Source organism: Falco biarmicus, chromosome 3, assembly GCF_023638135.1.
Source record: "Falco biarmicus isolate bFalBia1 chromosome 3, bFalBia1.pri, whole genome shotgun sequence".
NCBI classification, from domain to species: Eukaryota; Metazoa; Chordata; class Aves; order Falconiformes; family Falconidae; genus Falco; species Falco biarmicus.
The window spans coordinates 63,578,973-63,594,239 of NC_079290.1; positions in this window are offsets into that span (position 1 = coordinate 63,578,973).

Sequence of the window (15,267 nt, forward strand, 5' to 3'; positions counted from 1 at the left end):
AGTGAGAAAAATGTTATTTTCTGCTTATAGTTGCATTAAAATGTTAGAGTATGTTAGAAGTTTTCACTCAAAGCCTTTTCATCACAATTGCTATCTCTCAGATTCCTCCACTTTTAGCTGTTCCCAGATGTGAGAACTCTAGTAGGTGTTACTATGGCTGACATTTTGCTGCCATTTCCTCCATCCCTCCCCATATATTGATGAATGCACAGTGTATTAAAAGGGCTACATATCCTGGGCTGCATAAAAAGAAGCAGATTCTCCCCCTCTGCTCCACTCTCATGAGACCCCACCTGGAGTACTGCATCCAGCTCTGGAGCCCTCATCATAAGAAGGACGTGGACCTGTTGGAGCAAACCCAGACGAGGGACACAAAGATGATCAGAGGTCTGGAGCACCTCTCCTGTGAAGACAGGCTGAGGGAGTTGGGGTTGTTCAGCCTGGAGAAGAGAAGGCTCTGGGGACACCTTATTGCAGCTTCCCAGTACGTAAAGGGGGCCTACAACAAAGCTGGAGAGGGACTTCTTACAAGGACCTGTAGGGATAGGGCAAGGAGGAACGGTTTAAGCTGAAATAGGGTAGATTAGATTAGATATTAGGAAGACATCCTTTACTGTGAGGGTGATGAGTGAGGCCCTGGGCCAGGTTTCCCAGAGAAGCTGTGGATGCCCCATCCCTGGAAGTGTTCAAGGCCAGGCTGGATGGGGCTTTGAGCAAAGTGGGTCTAGTGGAAGATGTCCCTGCCCATGGCAGCAGGGGTGGAACTAGATGAGCTTTAAGGTCCCTTCCAACCCAAACCACTCTATGAGTCTATGATTCTATGGATTATCAACCCACTGCAGGTCTTAATTGGTTTGCTGAGGCAGTACTGGTATTTTCTCAGTTTTCTTCAGGGAAACTGACAGCTGAAGAGAACAAGAGTTCATTCCCAGATGTCTCACCCTTGTTAAATTGTATGTTTTTTTCATGAGAACAAATCAAATACCTAAAGCCTGGGCAGACCTTCAAAAGCTAAACAGGAGCTTGTGCTCTACTGCTTGAGAGAGGGAAAGACAGCAAAGCAGTTGTTAAATTATGTTTTGATCCACTTGACCTTCCTCTCTGCTTGAACACAATGCTTACATGTTCCTCTTCTGCCTTGTTTACATTTCCCCAAAGGCAAAGAAAACATGTATTCACTGGCCACTAGCAGTATCTAACATTTTCTGTGAGCTTGTGCTTATCTCACAGATTTGGGACTACAGAACTGTGGCATCGACTGCTTTTCCTGCAATCACAGAAAAAAAAAAAATCACAGAATCACAGAATCATAAAATAGTTTGGGTTGGAAGGGAGCTGTAAAGGTCATCTAGTCCACCCCCCCTGCAATGAGCAGAGACACCTTCAACTAGATCAAATTGCTCAGAAATCCATCCAACCCGACCATGACTGTTTCCAGGATGGGGCATCTATCACCTACTGGGCAACCTGTTCTAGTGGTTCACAATTCTCATCATAAAAAAACCCTAACAAAACAAAGCAAACAAACAAAAAACCCCACCAAATTCTTCCTTATATCTAGTCTGAATCTACTCTCTTTTCTTTTAAAGCTATTACCCCTTGTCCTATTGCAACAGGCCCTGCCACATAGACAGGCCCTACTATACAGACATACATAGAAAGTCTTGGTGTCCCACCATGAAAAAAGCAACTTTGTACACGTCAAGGATTTTATGAGCATGTTTTTCTTGTTACAGCTTCTGGGACATCTGTGATCTGAGATCTATTTGCATTTTGTGCAGGTTTCCCCCCAAGTCTCTATCATCTAGAACCTTATAAAGAAACATGCATAGGGCCTGAAATGCTGATCTGGATTGCAGATTTAGAGGGTTTTATTTTGTAATGAGAAAAAGGGAATGGACAAGATTTAGAAAACATGAGAGATGGAAGAGCAGCCTATTGCTTTCAATGGTATTTCATGTGCTAGTGTTGAAAGCTTTATCAGTCCCCTGTTTCTGGCAAGAGGGTTTGTGCAAGTTCAGTTAGATGGTAACTCTTTGTACTCCTTCCACAAAATTCTGGCAAAGAAAAGTAAGAATTCTGCTTAAAACCAGAGAAAGTCTTATTGGCAGAAGCTTCATTTTCTCGTAACAGAAAATAAGCAAGGGTATATTGTAATGAAATATTAGAATCACAGTATTTTAACTGGAGACATGTTTGCAATTCATGACTGTTTGATTTCCTATGTTATTTTATTCATTATATTCTTCAATCACCCTGATTTATTATTTTCATGTGAAATGTATATTTCAGTTTGAGCAAATGAGAGTGCATTTAAAAGCCATTTTTTTGAAAAATCTCTGCTCTGATGGATGGATATTGATAATCTTGGCATGGTTGAAGCAGAAATTTTGCAGGCACCAGAAACAAGATTGGCTATTTTTATTATTTTTTTTCCCCAGGATGGTAGTAAAATGAATCTTAAGGAAAACATCAAATCTAGAGAGTGTTTCTATCCAAGAGGACCTTTCCAGGGAAACTGGAAAGAGCTCCTGTTCTGAGTTGCAGCCCCACAGGGCTAAAACTACCTCTGATTACAGTTTAAAAAGTGCCATAGATCAGGGAAAAAATAAATTAGAAAAAGTGTTTTGTATTACTTACAATTCACTGCATTTTCCCCTCAGGTAAGCAAAACATTATCTTCGGTGATGGCAAAGTCTTTAACATTATATGAAACTTCCTTATTTTACTCTAAGCCCAAGAATAATGTTTCTTTAAGATGTGTGTGAAAGAAATAAGAAATTGATAAAAGAAGTGTTCAACTTTTAATTAAGTTTATCTGAGAACAGGCAGATTAATGATTTATTTTATTTTTCCTTCAATATCAGAAATCTTGTATCAAAACCCTTGGTTCAGTAAAAATGTACTTTACTGTGCAGAGAAAATTCTATGGCTTCCTGCATTTCCATAGCTAATCTTTTTATTGTCCTAAAGCTAGCTTTTATAGTTCAGAGCAATAATTTTTATCTACTGTGGAAGTTTTAAATGGGCATCAATGTTGGGCAGTCTCCCTCCCTTTTCTTCCTGATAGTCAGAAAGCACACTGAGCAGCTAAACTATGTATAAAGATCCGTGCCCCCCCCAGTCTGTTACATTTCTCCAAGCTGTGTACGTTGGTGTGGTTCAGAAAGTTTTATTAATATGATAATTCTGCAGATTCAGACTGATTTGCATTTTCTATAATTTTGGACTGTTTGCTCTGGCTTCTTATATGCAGCACCAAAATGCTTTCAGCTAGTTTGTCTTCTAATACACATTCTTATTTTGGGGCATTTGATATTTTTTCACATATTTTAGTGATTTTTTTGTTGAATAATGAAGATGTTGCAAATGACAGGATGCTAGTTCACTCTGCTCAATAGAGAAGAAAGTGTTGTTACAGGATACATACCTTCATGATAGCCCACTTTCACTGCTGTGAAATACTGAGAACATTTGTAAGTGAATCCATGTTCACGTCCCATTTCTCTTAGGTTTGCTTATTGAAAGGAATTTTGCCTGATCTGCACTACTGGGATAGTAACCCCTGAAGTCTGTCTGAAGATTACTGTGTGTCCCAGGCTCAAAGATGAAGAGGCTAAATCTCTTTCTAAGAAGCAGAGTCACAGCATCTTGTGATTGTTACCATATCGTTTAACTGACTGAATTAAGCAATCTGATTCTAACAAAGAAGGGGGCAGACTCTGAGCTGACTATAACCATTCCAGTTACAAGAATAAAGAGACAGTTTAATGTTCAGCAGCATTAAATCCCAACAAACCAAGACATGAAGAGAAAAAAATGAAAATATTGTTCTGCTACTAGGAGCTGATCATGTACAAAAGTCTAAGATGCCTCATCCTGATAACTGCATGCATTTGTTGTCTTTATCTGCTTGCTCTCTCTCTCAAAGAAAAAAAAAAGAAAAAAAAAAGGACTTGTAAAAGTAGAAGGAAAACAAATAGAGGGAATAGAAAAGATCCATGTTTTGAATTAACTTCCATATGTAGAACCAATTAGATTTTTACTGTCCTTATTACAATCTCATTGGTTTTAAAAATGTTATGCTGTTATATGGGAATTAGTTACTTGTCCTCTTTGGTTTGTGATTCTGCAATGGTACAATTTCTTTGTATATAACTTAGTGAATGGGAAGAGCAAGAACTACTTAACATTTGGATGGAAGTCTTGATTAGGATGCCAAATTATTAGGACAGCTTAAAGGTCCAGGTTAACAATGGTGAAGTTCGTCAAATTCTATCTTATGATTACTATCTTATCTTTCCATCAAAACATATGAATGGATTTAAAAGGTTAAGATCAGGAAGACTGCTTTGTTTTACAAGACCATCTTATTGTAGACAGCACTTCTTCAGTGTCCTAAAGCTATATTTTTGCATTTAAGGTTTTTTTATAAGGAATTGGCACATTTGGCCATCATCAGGTTTGCCGCTCTTTCTGGAAAGAGGCTTTCAGGAAATCTGGCTGATATCTCCGTTTTACTACTAAGTCCTCTCTAAATAGCATAGCACTGTCTTTATTTTTATATCTTGTCAAGATGCTTATCCAGTGACTGAACTGGACCGAGCGTGAAGTTTCCACTTGTGAAATCTTCTGTACATTGGCAAAACTATACTGGTCAAACCTGTGACAGGACATTTTCCCCAAAATTCATTGACATCTTCGTCATCTTCATGCCGACACTTTATATCCGTTCCCAACAGTTAGGTCCTTCTTCCACTCATTATTGCATTAAATAGTAAATTAAGTAATGTTTAATGGTGAATTAAATAATGTTTCACATTAATGGGTTTGAAGATTCCTTCTTGAGAATCCTTCCAGGCTTTTGGCTAGATCAATCATCTTTTCCATTATGACTACCCTATTGTATTTATGTTCTGTCGTTTCTCCAGCATTCGGCAGGATATGTTTAGAAGGCTAGAGTGCTAATACACATCTTATAACGGCATGTATTTTTAGACAGGCCCCACAGCAGTTGCCCTTTCTCCACAGCAGGGGACATATATTTTTGATGTATTAATGAATAGGGTTGTCCAGCTCTCTCAGTTTGAGGCTGAAAAGCAGTTGCAGGATGTACAGACAGTACACCTACAGGGACAAGGGCCATGGCTACATGGCAGACAACTAAGAAATAATTGAGTAGTTTAAGGCTACAAGCATTTCAATATTTATCAGCATGAAAGGCTCTTCTTAAAAGCTTTTACTACTTTAAAGACTGTCTTTTGGAGCCCCAGAAGGTACAGCTATTGTTGCTAGACAGCACAGAAAAAAATGTACACATGTGAACTGTAGTACATAAAGTAGAGAAAAAGGGCATGTGCTCCTGAATGAAACTTTTCCATAGGAATAATATCTCCAATTCTGCTTTTTTAACACTTATCAAAATTAAACATAGCTGGACTTTCACAGCTTTCAAAATCTTATGTTTGCCTTTTACTTTCTAAGAAAATGAAGAAGACTTTTAAGGATCATGATGGTACTTTCAAGCTTTCAAAAAGCCAGATTTCATCCTAATTTATTTAATTATAAGAAAGGACAGAACAAAGAACTTCTCTCATCTTTTTTCTTTAAAACACTTAGCTTAGCATACCCTAGATTTAAGCTTAGTATGATCTTTATTACTTTTTAAATTGAACTTCTCAGAGTTATTTGTCTTTGAAACAAATCAAGAAGGAGACCATATGTACCGCTGCAGACTATCTCAGAATGCAGCTTCATGAGGCCTTATTTCAGTTGAGAGGGGATAAAGAGAATCATTTATTTTCATAATGGCTCTATTAGGGCAGACCATGGCTCTGCCTAGAAATGCCCTGTTAGCAAAGCTGTCATCCAACAATGATCTCTGGGAAGGTGAATGAATATAACACAGACTAGTCCTGCATTCATTTCAGAATAGTCAATAACTTCCCCCGTGCCTCCACTATTTCACAAAGCATCATGATTTCTTAAGGTTTATTTTTTGTTTAGTAATAATGCCCTCTCATGGACCACAATTCAATCCAAAGTGAAAACTTGCCTAAGCAGGGAATTAGACACTAGAGAAATATTTACAAGATCTATTGTAATTTCTCCTGCAAGCAGTCTACAGAGTAATTTTTCAGACTGCTGTGTGAAGTTGATAAACTGAATTTCTTCTCCCACTGCCTCTGGTTGTATTCCAGGGTCATATATGACTGTTCAAGGCACTAATGGGGTAAAAGCAAGGAGATCCAGTTTTAGAAGCAAGTTCTTTGTAGGACAGTTGGGAACAAGAAGTGCTAAGAATAATAGGTTGGACAGCTACTATGAGAAACTGTTACTTGGGAATACTCAAAACTTAAGAGGTTCCAGAAAAGGATAACCTTTAAATAAGAACCCAAGCCTCACTGAACTCAGGGTGTCCTTTGAGCTAAAGAGTGGATTTTGCATGTCATAGTTCACTACTGGAAAAGCAATCTAAGACGGACTTTTCATTTCCAAAACTAAAAAAAAAAAAAAAAAAAAAGTCTTTGGAATGGGTTTGCAGAAAGTTTGGATTATTGTACTAGCTAGCTTAAATATAATTCCCATTTCTTATTGGAATAATTGGTCTTGTGTTTCAAATACAACAATGTATATGCAGATTTGATTTCTCAGGACAGGAAAGGGAAAAAGTGGATTTCAATTGGAAAACATCCTAAATGGCATATATATAAATGTTGTCTGCAAGACACATGAGAAATACCACCACTGTATTTTTATATAGAAAAGAAAAATGTGAAGCAAACACAATTGTAATGATTAACTTGACACTGATCAGTGCATATGCAGAAGATTATGATATGATCTATTATGATGAGACACAGACCATTTACTTCAAAGTGTCAATAGAAAAGGTTAAAGAAAAAGTTAGACATGATGGAATTTATGCTGAGATATAAAATTGTTGGTTTACAGTATGATGTCAACAGGAGCTGATGAGTTTGAAGTTATGATGTGAAATATCCTCTTTACATTATGGTATCAATAAAAGTTGAGTAAGTTTATTATGTACTACCTTGGAAATTATCCCTTTATGGCTCACTATTGGTCAAATATTTATGCTGTGATATAGCTCAGAAGTCTTACACTCTTTGAGTATCTTGGTGTGCATACTCAACGTCTGGCAATTGTTCAGATAAAGAAACTGAAAAATTGAAGAAAAACTTAAGGTTTTAAGATGAATACACTAATTGTGCAATTTAGTTGCTGAGAGTTGCGCCTAACTGCAAAAATGTCCTGTAGAATAGTGAATTTAAAATGAACTGCTTGATCTTAGGCCTATGATCTGACCCTCAGATTTGTTAAACAAGGAAAATAGAAAGCTTGCAGGAGTTGAAGCAGCTTTTGGGAGAAGACTAAGCAATCCACTAGTCTGAAACCCCTAGTATCACTGTACTGTTATGATTTGGTTGCTCTGATTTTGAAGACTGGACTGATGTAGGAGGAATTTAAAGTGATGGCTCTGAAAGTATGGGAAAATTATTTTGGGGGAAAATTAGAGAAAATGAGGGTCCAGCAAAAGTTGTAGTATTATAGAAAACTTTTTAGAGTAAAATACAGTTGTCACTTTCAGGATGGTTGGCATGCACAGAATCTACTCCACCATGGCTCCCTAGGCAGCACAACCTTCTATCCTAGAGGAGCAGTGGAGGGTGGAGAAGAGTAGAGACACCGTGACCAGGCTCTGCTGTACTCACTGCAGGATTGGGAACTTCATGATACCACATAGCTGATAAACTGCACAGCAGCTGTCAAATGGGAGATATGAGATGTCTGATGCTGAGGCAACAACTGTGGCAAAATCATTTTCCTTAGATGAACCTTGCTCATTATAATCTCATTATAATACTAACACACACCTCTATCCCACAGTTACCCACCTCCGAGGTAAAACCACTCATCACTAAACATGCACGTTATATTTTTTATTGGCTGTATCTTTAAACAAGAAATGAGAGAATTTTACAGCAATAAATAATAAAAGAACTTATGACTAAAATAACTCAAGATCCACCTGAGAGTAAAGAAAAGTATAAAAGTGAATGAATGAGGGTAGAAGTTAGGGGAGACTCCATTGTAACTTCTGGGATCCGTCGATGGGCTGAACCTGTCTTCTCCCCCATAAGGATGCCTTTTGGGTAAGAACTTTGTCTTATGAGCGCTGAATAACTAACCCATGCTGGCTGTTATTAGTGATAATAGTTTGGTTGTATATGGTTTGGTTGTATATCACTTCAAGCTTTGTTCTTGCAGACAGTCCCTGTCACAAGCAATCAGGAACATTAATTTTTCATGATTTATATTAATAAAGAGTGTTATTCCGTAATCTGTTAGTGTTAGTCCTTCATGGGTGCTAGCAGTCACCGGCTGCAGGTAACATATTCAAAAAAAAGTGGGAAAACCCGCTGAGGGGTCCCCTTTATGCTGTCGGTGCATTTCCCTGAACAAGTCAGTCGAATTGCCCTCCGATCCAGTAAGACTGTTCAGTGAAGGGTCCCTGTAATGAGATGCTGACGGACTGGTTAGGCACAAGGGTCTTGGCTTTCCTGGGATGCTGATAGACAGATCATACAGTAGTGGTTGAGAAAATCTTTCCTCGTCTCTTCATGTGACAGAAGGGCTTTAGGTCAAACCTAGCATCACTAATCATGGATTTTTTTTGCTATGGCACAGAGACATTATTCCTTACACCCTCAACTTCTCTGATCAAGACTGGAAAACAAATGCTTACAACATCCACCACCCTCTTCTACCTCAAAAGAAAAAAAAAATTATGATAAAGATTGTGGTGACGCAAGTCGAGGCGGACTGAAAAGAAACACTACGTCTGCATGGCTGGGTTCAGACAAAATGGCCTTTATTGTTTATACAAACTATTTATAGATCTTAGACAGTGCAGGTGTCGGACCCTGAAAGGTTTTTGTGTCCTTCTTCTTGCTTGCTATTTGCTGTTGCTGTAGGTGCCCATATGCTGCTGTTCTAAGTTCCGATTCTTCACATCCTGTTTACATACCTGACAATTTGTGGCTGTCTTAAAGGTACACGGCTGTCTTTGAAGTCAACTAACTTGTCTGCAGACCCACTGCAGACCCCAACAAAAGATGACAATTCAGATGCTGGTTCAGATACCAATTCTTAGCACAATAAACCATGATAGCTGTAAAGGGTTAAAACAACTTCTGTTTTAGAATTCTGCAGATTCCAGAAACAACAAAAAAACCCCAATCCACGAGAGCCAACAACTTGGGAATTTTTCAGAAGATAATCTTTACATGTCTCTAAGTAAAATCAGTATTTTCTCTCTTTGGATATGCTAGTGTTATTTTATTAGACAACATCACATATTGCACTTAACTCACTGGCAGGAGTAAAATTGTCTTCCTCTGCTTTCCATGCTTTGATACACATTTTCCTGGGTGAAACATCCATCTACTTATTCTTGATACTAACATGAACACACTTGGTATAGAATACAAAAGAGGAATAAATGCATGGAGGTAATTACTGGCTCCTGATTAAGCACTGATGAGAGCAGTCTCAGCTTGTACTTGGATTTGTCACTTTCAGGTGACATTAGGTAAAAAACTTCAAATATCTCTTTTAGGGATGAAAGGCAACAAAGCCTTTTTTCTGGATTTGGCCTGAAGACAGTGTCAGTTTGTATCATCTGACACTGTGGCAGACTGTGAGTAAGTGAGCATAAGATATTTTGTCACCAGACAAAATGACATTAATATTGTGCCTCACCATGAGTTATCATGGCCACAAGCCATTAGTTCCAATTAAAATAATGATTTTCTCTTTCAGGATGCAATGCCAGACTTTGTATCAGGTCAGTGATTAATACGTGTTCCTTTTGTGCCTTTAATGGTGAAATATAAACAGGGTAGACTAATCATCCATCTTCTTTCTAATTGACACTTTAAAATAGGACAAGCACACACTGGATGCAGACGTTCACCTAGGATAGTGACTGTTTAGCGAACACAATAATTTGTCTCAAATATTACCTGAGTTAAAAGCCAGAAGTTCCAAGAGCTGCCTGATTCTGGTGTTGATTATCCACAAATTCTTGCATTTTTTAAAAACTCTAGACAACTTTTTTTTTTCTGTCTCCATGGTTTTCTGAGTAGAAATTCTGCAGGTGGTTTTTTTGACTTGGGTTTTTTTGGATTTTTTTTGGTGTTTTTTTTTGGGGGGGAGGGGGGTTTCCTTCTTCCTTAGAGATCTTCAGTGGACTTTACAGCCAGTTATTCCAAACAATTCATCTAGAAGAACTGAAACACGATGTTATGCTGTCACAACCTTAACTATCTATTGAATGTTTACTGTGCTGTGGTGTTAACTGTCTATACTTATTTTAGTTCAAGGCATACACAAGATAGTAAGATTTACACAGTTCTAATGGAAGAGAGTTAAGCAAACAAATTACCTAATGTTTACTGTAGGCTACAAACACAGATACAGTTATCAAATATTAGTATTAATTTGAAAGTAACAGGAACAGTATGTTCATAAAAACCAGAACAACCCACAGAGATGATTCATAATAAGTAGAAGTCATATAGCTCACAACGCACATTTCAAATAATCTCTTCTATCCGCAGCACTGAAAATCATGCAAAACGATTTTTAGGGACTACCTTTCTAAAGCTATTCTTCAACAATTGCAGCCTTCTGCCTGGAATTTTAATGCTGTTTATGCTTACAGAAGGGCTGCAGTTAGCTGCCAAAGGGCACAGTGTCTAGTGGCCCAGGAAGCCTTTCCAGCATTTGCCTAATAGTATTTGCTTTGCTCTGTAGGTACACATATTGCCTATCCATGCCCTGGAAGTCTTCTTAAGTGTAAGGGAAGTGCAGAGCAAATAAGTAAGTCAAAGTTGTTGGTTTTGGAAACTAATAAAAATACTGTGCTAGGCAGTCCCATATTTGAACTGTTCAGCAATCAAAGCCACCTGAGAGGAATGTGTTCTCAGAAGCTGCCTCTTCTCAGGTGGTTTATCCACTTGCTCAATACGTTGCAGGGGAGGGACTGTGCATGGTTTTGGGATGGATCTTAAGAGTTTGACACTTGTATTTCCACTTTAAAGACTGGTCACCTAAACTGGAAAGCCAACATCCCAGAAGCCTTCTTTTAGAGGGTTTAGCATCCTGTTACACCTTTCCTTGTCACTGAATTGTGAAATGAAGCCCAGTGTGGATAGATTTAAAAGATGTTCCACTCTTATCTCACCGTGCTTTCCTCATTGTGGCCTGACAAGCCTCCCAAATAACCAACAGGGTTTTCCTAAGTGGCTAGAAGAAAAGTGTGCCCAAATTCACTATCATAGTACTGACAATAGATACACAATTAAGAACACATGTAGATAAGATATTGATAAATGATTACTAGGCACTGTTCCTATTAAAAGGAAGGTGTAGTTTTACTGTATCTGGCAACTGCTAGCAACACCTACTTCAGTTGTAGTTCCATGAACAGACATTTCACCCTCTTTTCCATTCCATAGGATCCAAAGATTGTCACTTCACAGGAAAAGGTGGAGGATACTAAATCAATTATATGAGAGATGAAGACCCTTTGCTGCTAGAGCATATCAAAAGACTTTAAAATTTTTAGATGGAAGAGACTATTATTGGAGAAAAGATTTATTTTATTTTATTTATTTGGGATGGGTGAAGGCCTTATCAAAATTAAGTTAGCAAGGTGATTTTTTTAGGTAAGGGATTCCTCCCCCCCATAAGGAACCCAAAAGTCAAGTATTTGATTCATCTATTAATTCTCTTGGGAGACTAAAAGAAAAGGAGGAGGCAGAACATCATCAAAATCCTCAACAGACTACTAGAGAGTGAAAAATTACTGAAAGCTACACTGCAGTAGCTCCCAAAGAGACTGTTCCTATCTCTTCTACTTAAGTCACTATTACTCGTTATCAGAGAAACCAGAGACAGCTGATCAGTATGTAGTCTGCAGAGAAGCACCTGAATTTTGCTTCTTATGAGGAAAGATCTCATCTACTGAGGCTGTTACAGTAACATACAGTGTATACAGGATATGTATCAAGTTGGAGTTTTAAAACTGCTGAGTTTGTTAATAAAAGAATAAAATCCTTGCAATCTTTTAAAGAGAGGGAGGGGAAGAAGGAAGACTAAATGCCAATTATTCCGGGTTACTTCATCTGTGTCATCACAAGCAACAAAAACAAAGCCTCCTTTTCACATTTACATCATTATTCCCAGTACCCCCCATGTCTTCAAGGGTACTTGGGCATATTTGAGTCTTTGAGAGCAAATTTGTCACACCAGGACTACTAAAAATACCTGGAAATCACACAGCAGCCATGCATTGAGGAAATAAGATTTCTACATGTACCATTGTAAAATTACATTCCTCAAAAATGAATGCTTGTTCCACTTCCACTGCCAAGAAAGTTAACCTTTTTATTCACTAGACACCCAGCTACCGATTTTGCCAGTTAAAAGTATTGTTGTCACTCAGGATTAATTATAAATCTTCATAGGGAACAGCCTTTGTCTTTTTAGGACTTCTTCCATGCAATTCTTCCCCTCCCTCTTCACAATGACAGAGAAAATTGGGGTTCTGCCCAAGCCTACAATGAGAAGAAACTGCAATCCTGTTTTCAGTGTTTTCTAGTATTTTCTTCAGTCTTCTTCTAGGACTATTTCATGTTCTGTTTGTTTTCTTTTCCTCATTCCTCCAACAGATATGTTTCCTTTTCCCCAAAACAGGTTCAGTCACTTTGGCACTTGGTGTTTCCACTGAACTGCATTACTATATGTTTGCAAAGAAGTTTGTCTTCATTGCACTGTCTTCTCCTACAATGATCTGTGCATCCCTTTTACAGCTCAGAAACTGGTTTGAAACCAGCCAATATAGGCTCAGTGCCAACTTGTCTGCAACCATGCAATATCATGTTTCAGAAGAAACTGCTGTCTGTTCTCCGCAAAATCAAGTGATATTCTTTCAGGTACCAATGGCAAACACAGAAGTAATCACTTCTCTCCTCAAAATCCAGGAGATGTTATGATGCAAACCCTCCTGTGATATGCATATAGGATGTAAAATTCTTAATGGAAGTGTTGATTATTCAGGTATTTGAGTTTGGCATGGTACTGTCACCACTGACTTGAAATTCTCTCCTTACATATATGTTAGTACCATAATGGCCTGGGGATGGCAGGGGGGCAGGGGAGGAAAAAGTAGGAAAGAAGCTGCCTACGTTTCCAGAGTAGATCATAATTTAGCCCTTCCAGCAGGCTCTGTGACTTTCCAGAGCCCTCAGGGTCCATCAGCTGCCAAATATCAAAAGACTGAAGTGCTGGGACTCTGCAGGGACAAAAGCATCTCTGTTGAAAACTCAAATTCAGCTCGTAAGGCTAGTGTAGCTTAGAGAGGATTTGTAAACAGGCAGGATCAAACCAAGCAAGGACTGTGGCCACTGTAGCCAGCAGGCTGGGATGGTGGCTGCTGGGCCTGAACTGAGGAGGTCCCTCCCCCCTGCCCCCCCAACTCTTACTCCCCTCCCTTGCAGAGCTCACTCATGAGGATCCTGGGCAAACAAGCTGTTAACACCACAGTTACCTGTTTAATAAAGAGCCAATTTGCACAAGCTATCCACCTTTGTGGAAGAGCCACCCTGCATCTAGGAAGACCATATCCACTCCTGATGTGATCATACAGTTGACTTCAGTGGTATCAAGTTGCTTTCATACGTAAGACTCTGTGACACAAATTATTTCTATATTGAAAAGCAGTGAGAGACACATTAAAACCTTTACATTTATGCTTTATATGTGTCATGGTTTTTAAAAGAAAGGGGAAGCTAAAGCAATTGAAAGCAAAAAAATCCACACCTTTGAGTACTCTAAATTGATGTTGTTAAAATGATTGTTAAAGCCACCAGTAGCAAGATAATTTTGTACTGTGCATGTGCCCATGCCACATGGAATGCATCATAAAGATATTGTAGGTAATGAATGAAGATCTTCATAATCTGCTTGAATGGGTTCCTGTATGATAATGAATGCTTTTGTTTAAGGCATGACAACTGGTCATTTTTTCATGGTCACATTGTGAAAAAAAATAGACAAATGAATACAGTGAGGTGGTTGTAATGAATGTGAGTTGGAAACATTGTGGTTTTAAGGATTGCCTCCCTATGTCTGAGAAAAAGCTATTATAAATTATACATTTCATGATGTGGGTGGGACCTGCACACCTACAAATTCCTTATCTTAAGTGCTAAAATGAATGATAATGATATTATTTTTTTTCCTGAAGATCAAAGCTATATTTTATTCGTTAAGTACTTACACTGAGTTGCATTCAGTGTAGTACTTTTATCACCGTCCTCTCCATATATTTGTTGCAGATGAAACTAAAATACCATAGAATCTTAAATGCTACAGAAAAAAATTAAAATACTTTGTATTTGTGTCTGCTTTCTTGTTAGGCTCAAGTGACAGTCTTCTAAGATTGGGTAGGAGCAGGAGTCACTGTCCTTAATTTGCAGTAGCAGGGAGAAAGTTAAGGTCTTCAGTTTCTTGGCTGGCGTCTCTGTTGATAGGCTTTAAAGTGGTGCTACCTGAAGCTTGCTTGGGGTCCTCCAACATGGTACCAGCCTGTTCTGCAGTCTTAGACCAGCACTTAGTCTGCTGTTAACATTCAAAATTGTGCCAGGTAGGTCAGTTGGAACAAAATCCAGAGCCTAAAGAGTTTCATGTTCTTCCCACTGTGGGATGTTTCTTGTGCTGGAGCTTGTGCTTTCTTCAGCAGTGCAGCTGTTACAGGCTCATGCTCCAAGAAGGCCAAGGTCAAGCCAGCACCAGGTAGTATGAATTCCCAAGTGAGCTTTCTCTCATGCTTGAGCCTGCTCTGTGCAATGTTGCTAGACAAAGGTTTAGCAAGTCCCTGGACACAGAATCTAGTGCTCGCACATTTAAGCCATACTGCAGGTTTGTGTAAAATACTTTTCTCACGGAAGTAAAAGGACAGCATAAGCCTCTAATAAAAGTGCAGATTAAAACCAACATGTATCTTTGTTTTATCATCTGTTGCTGCAACAGCATCCCTATTACAATCATTAGTCTTTTCAGGGCCAAGCTTTATTTGCAGTGTGAAAGCTCAGGGAGTGGTCCATCTGGCTCCTGGCTGGGAAGAGAGCCTTTCATGCCAAAAATGCACCTCTGAGGCAAAGCACACAGGATGTG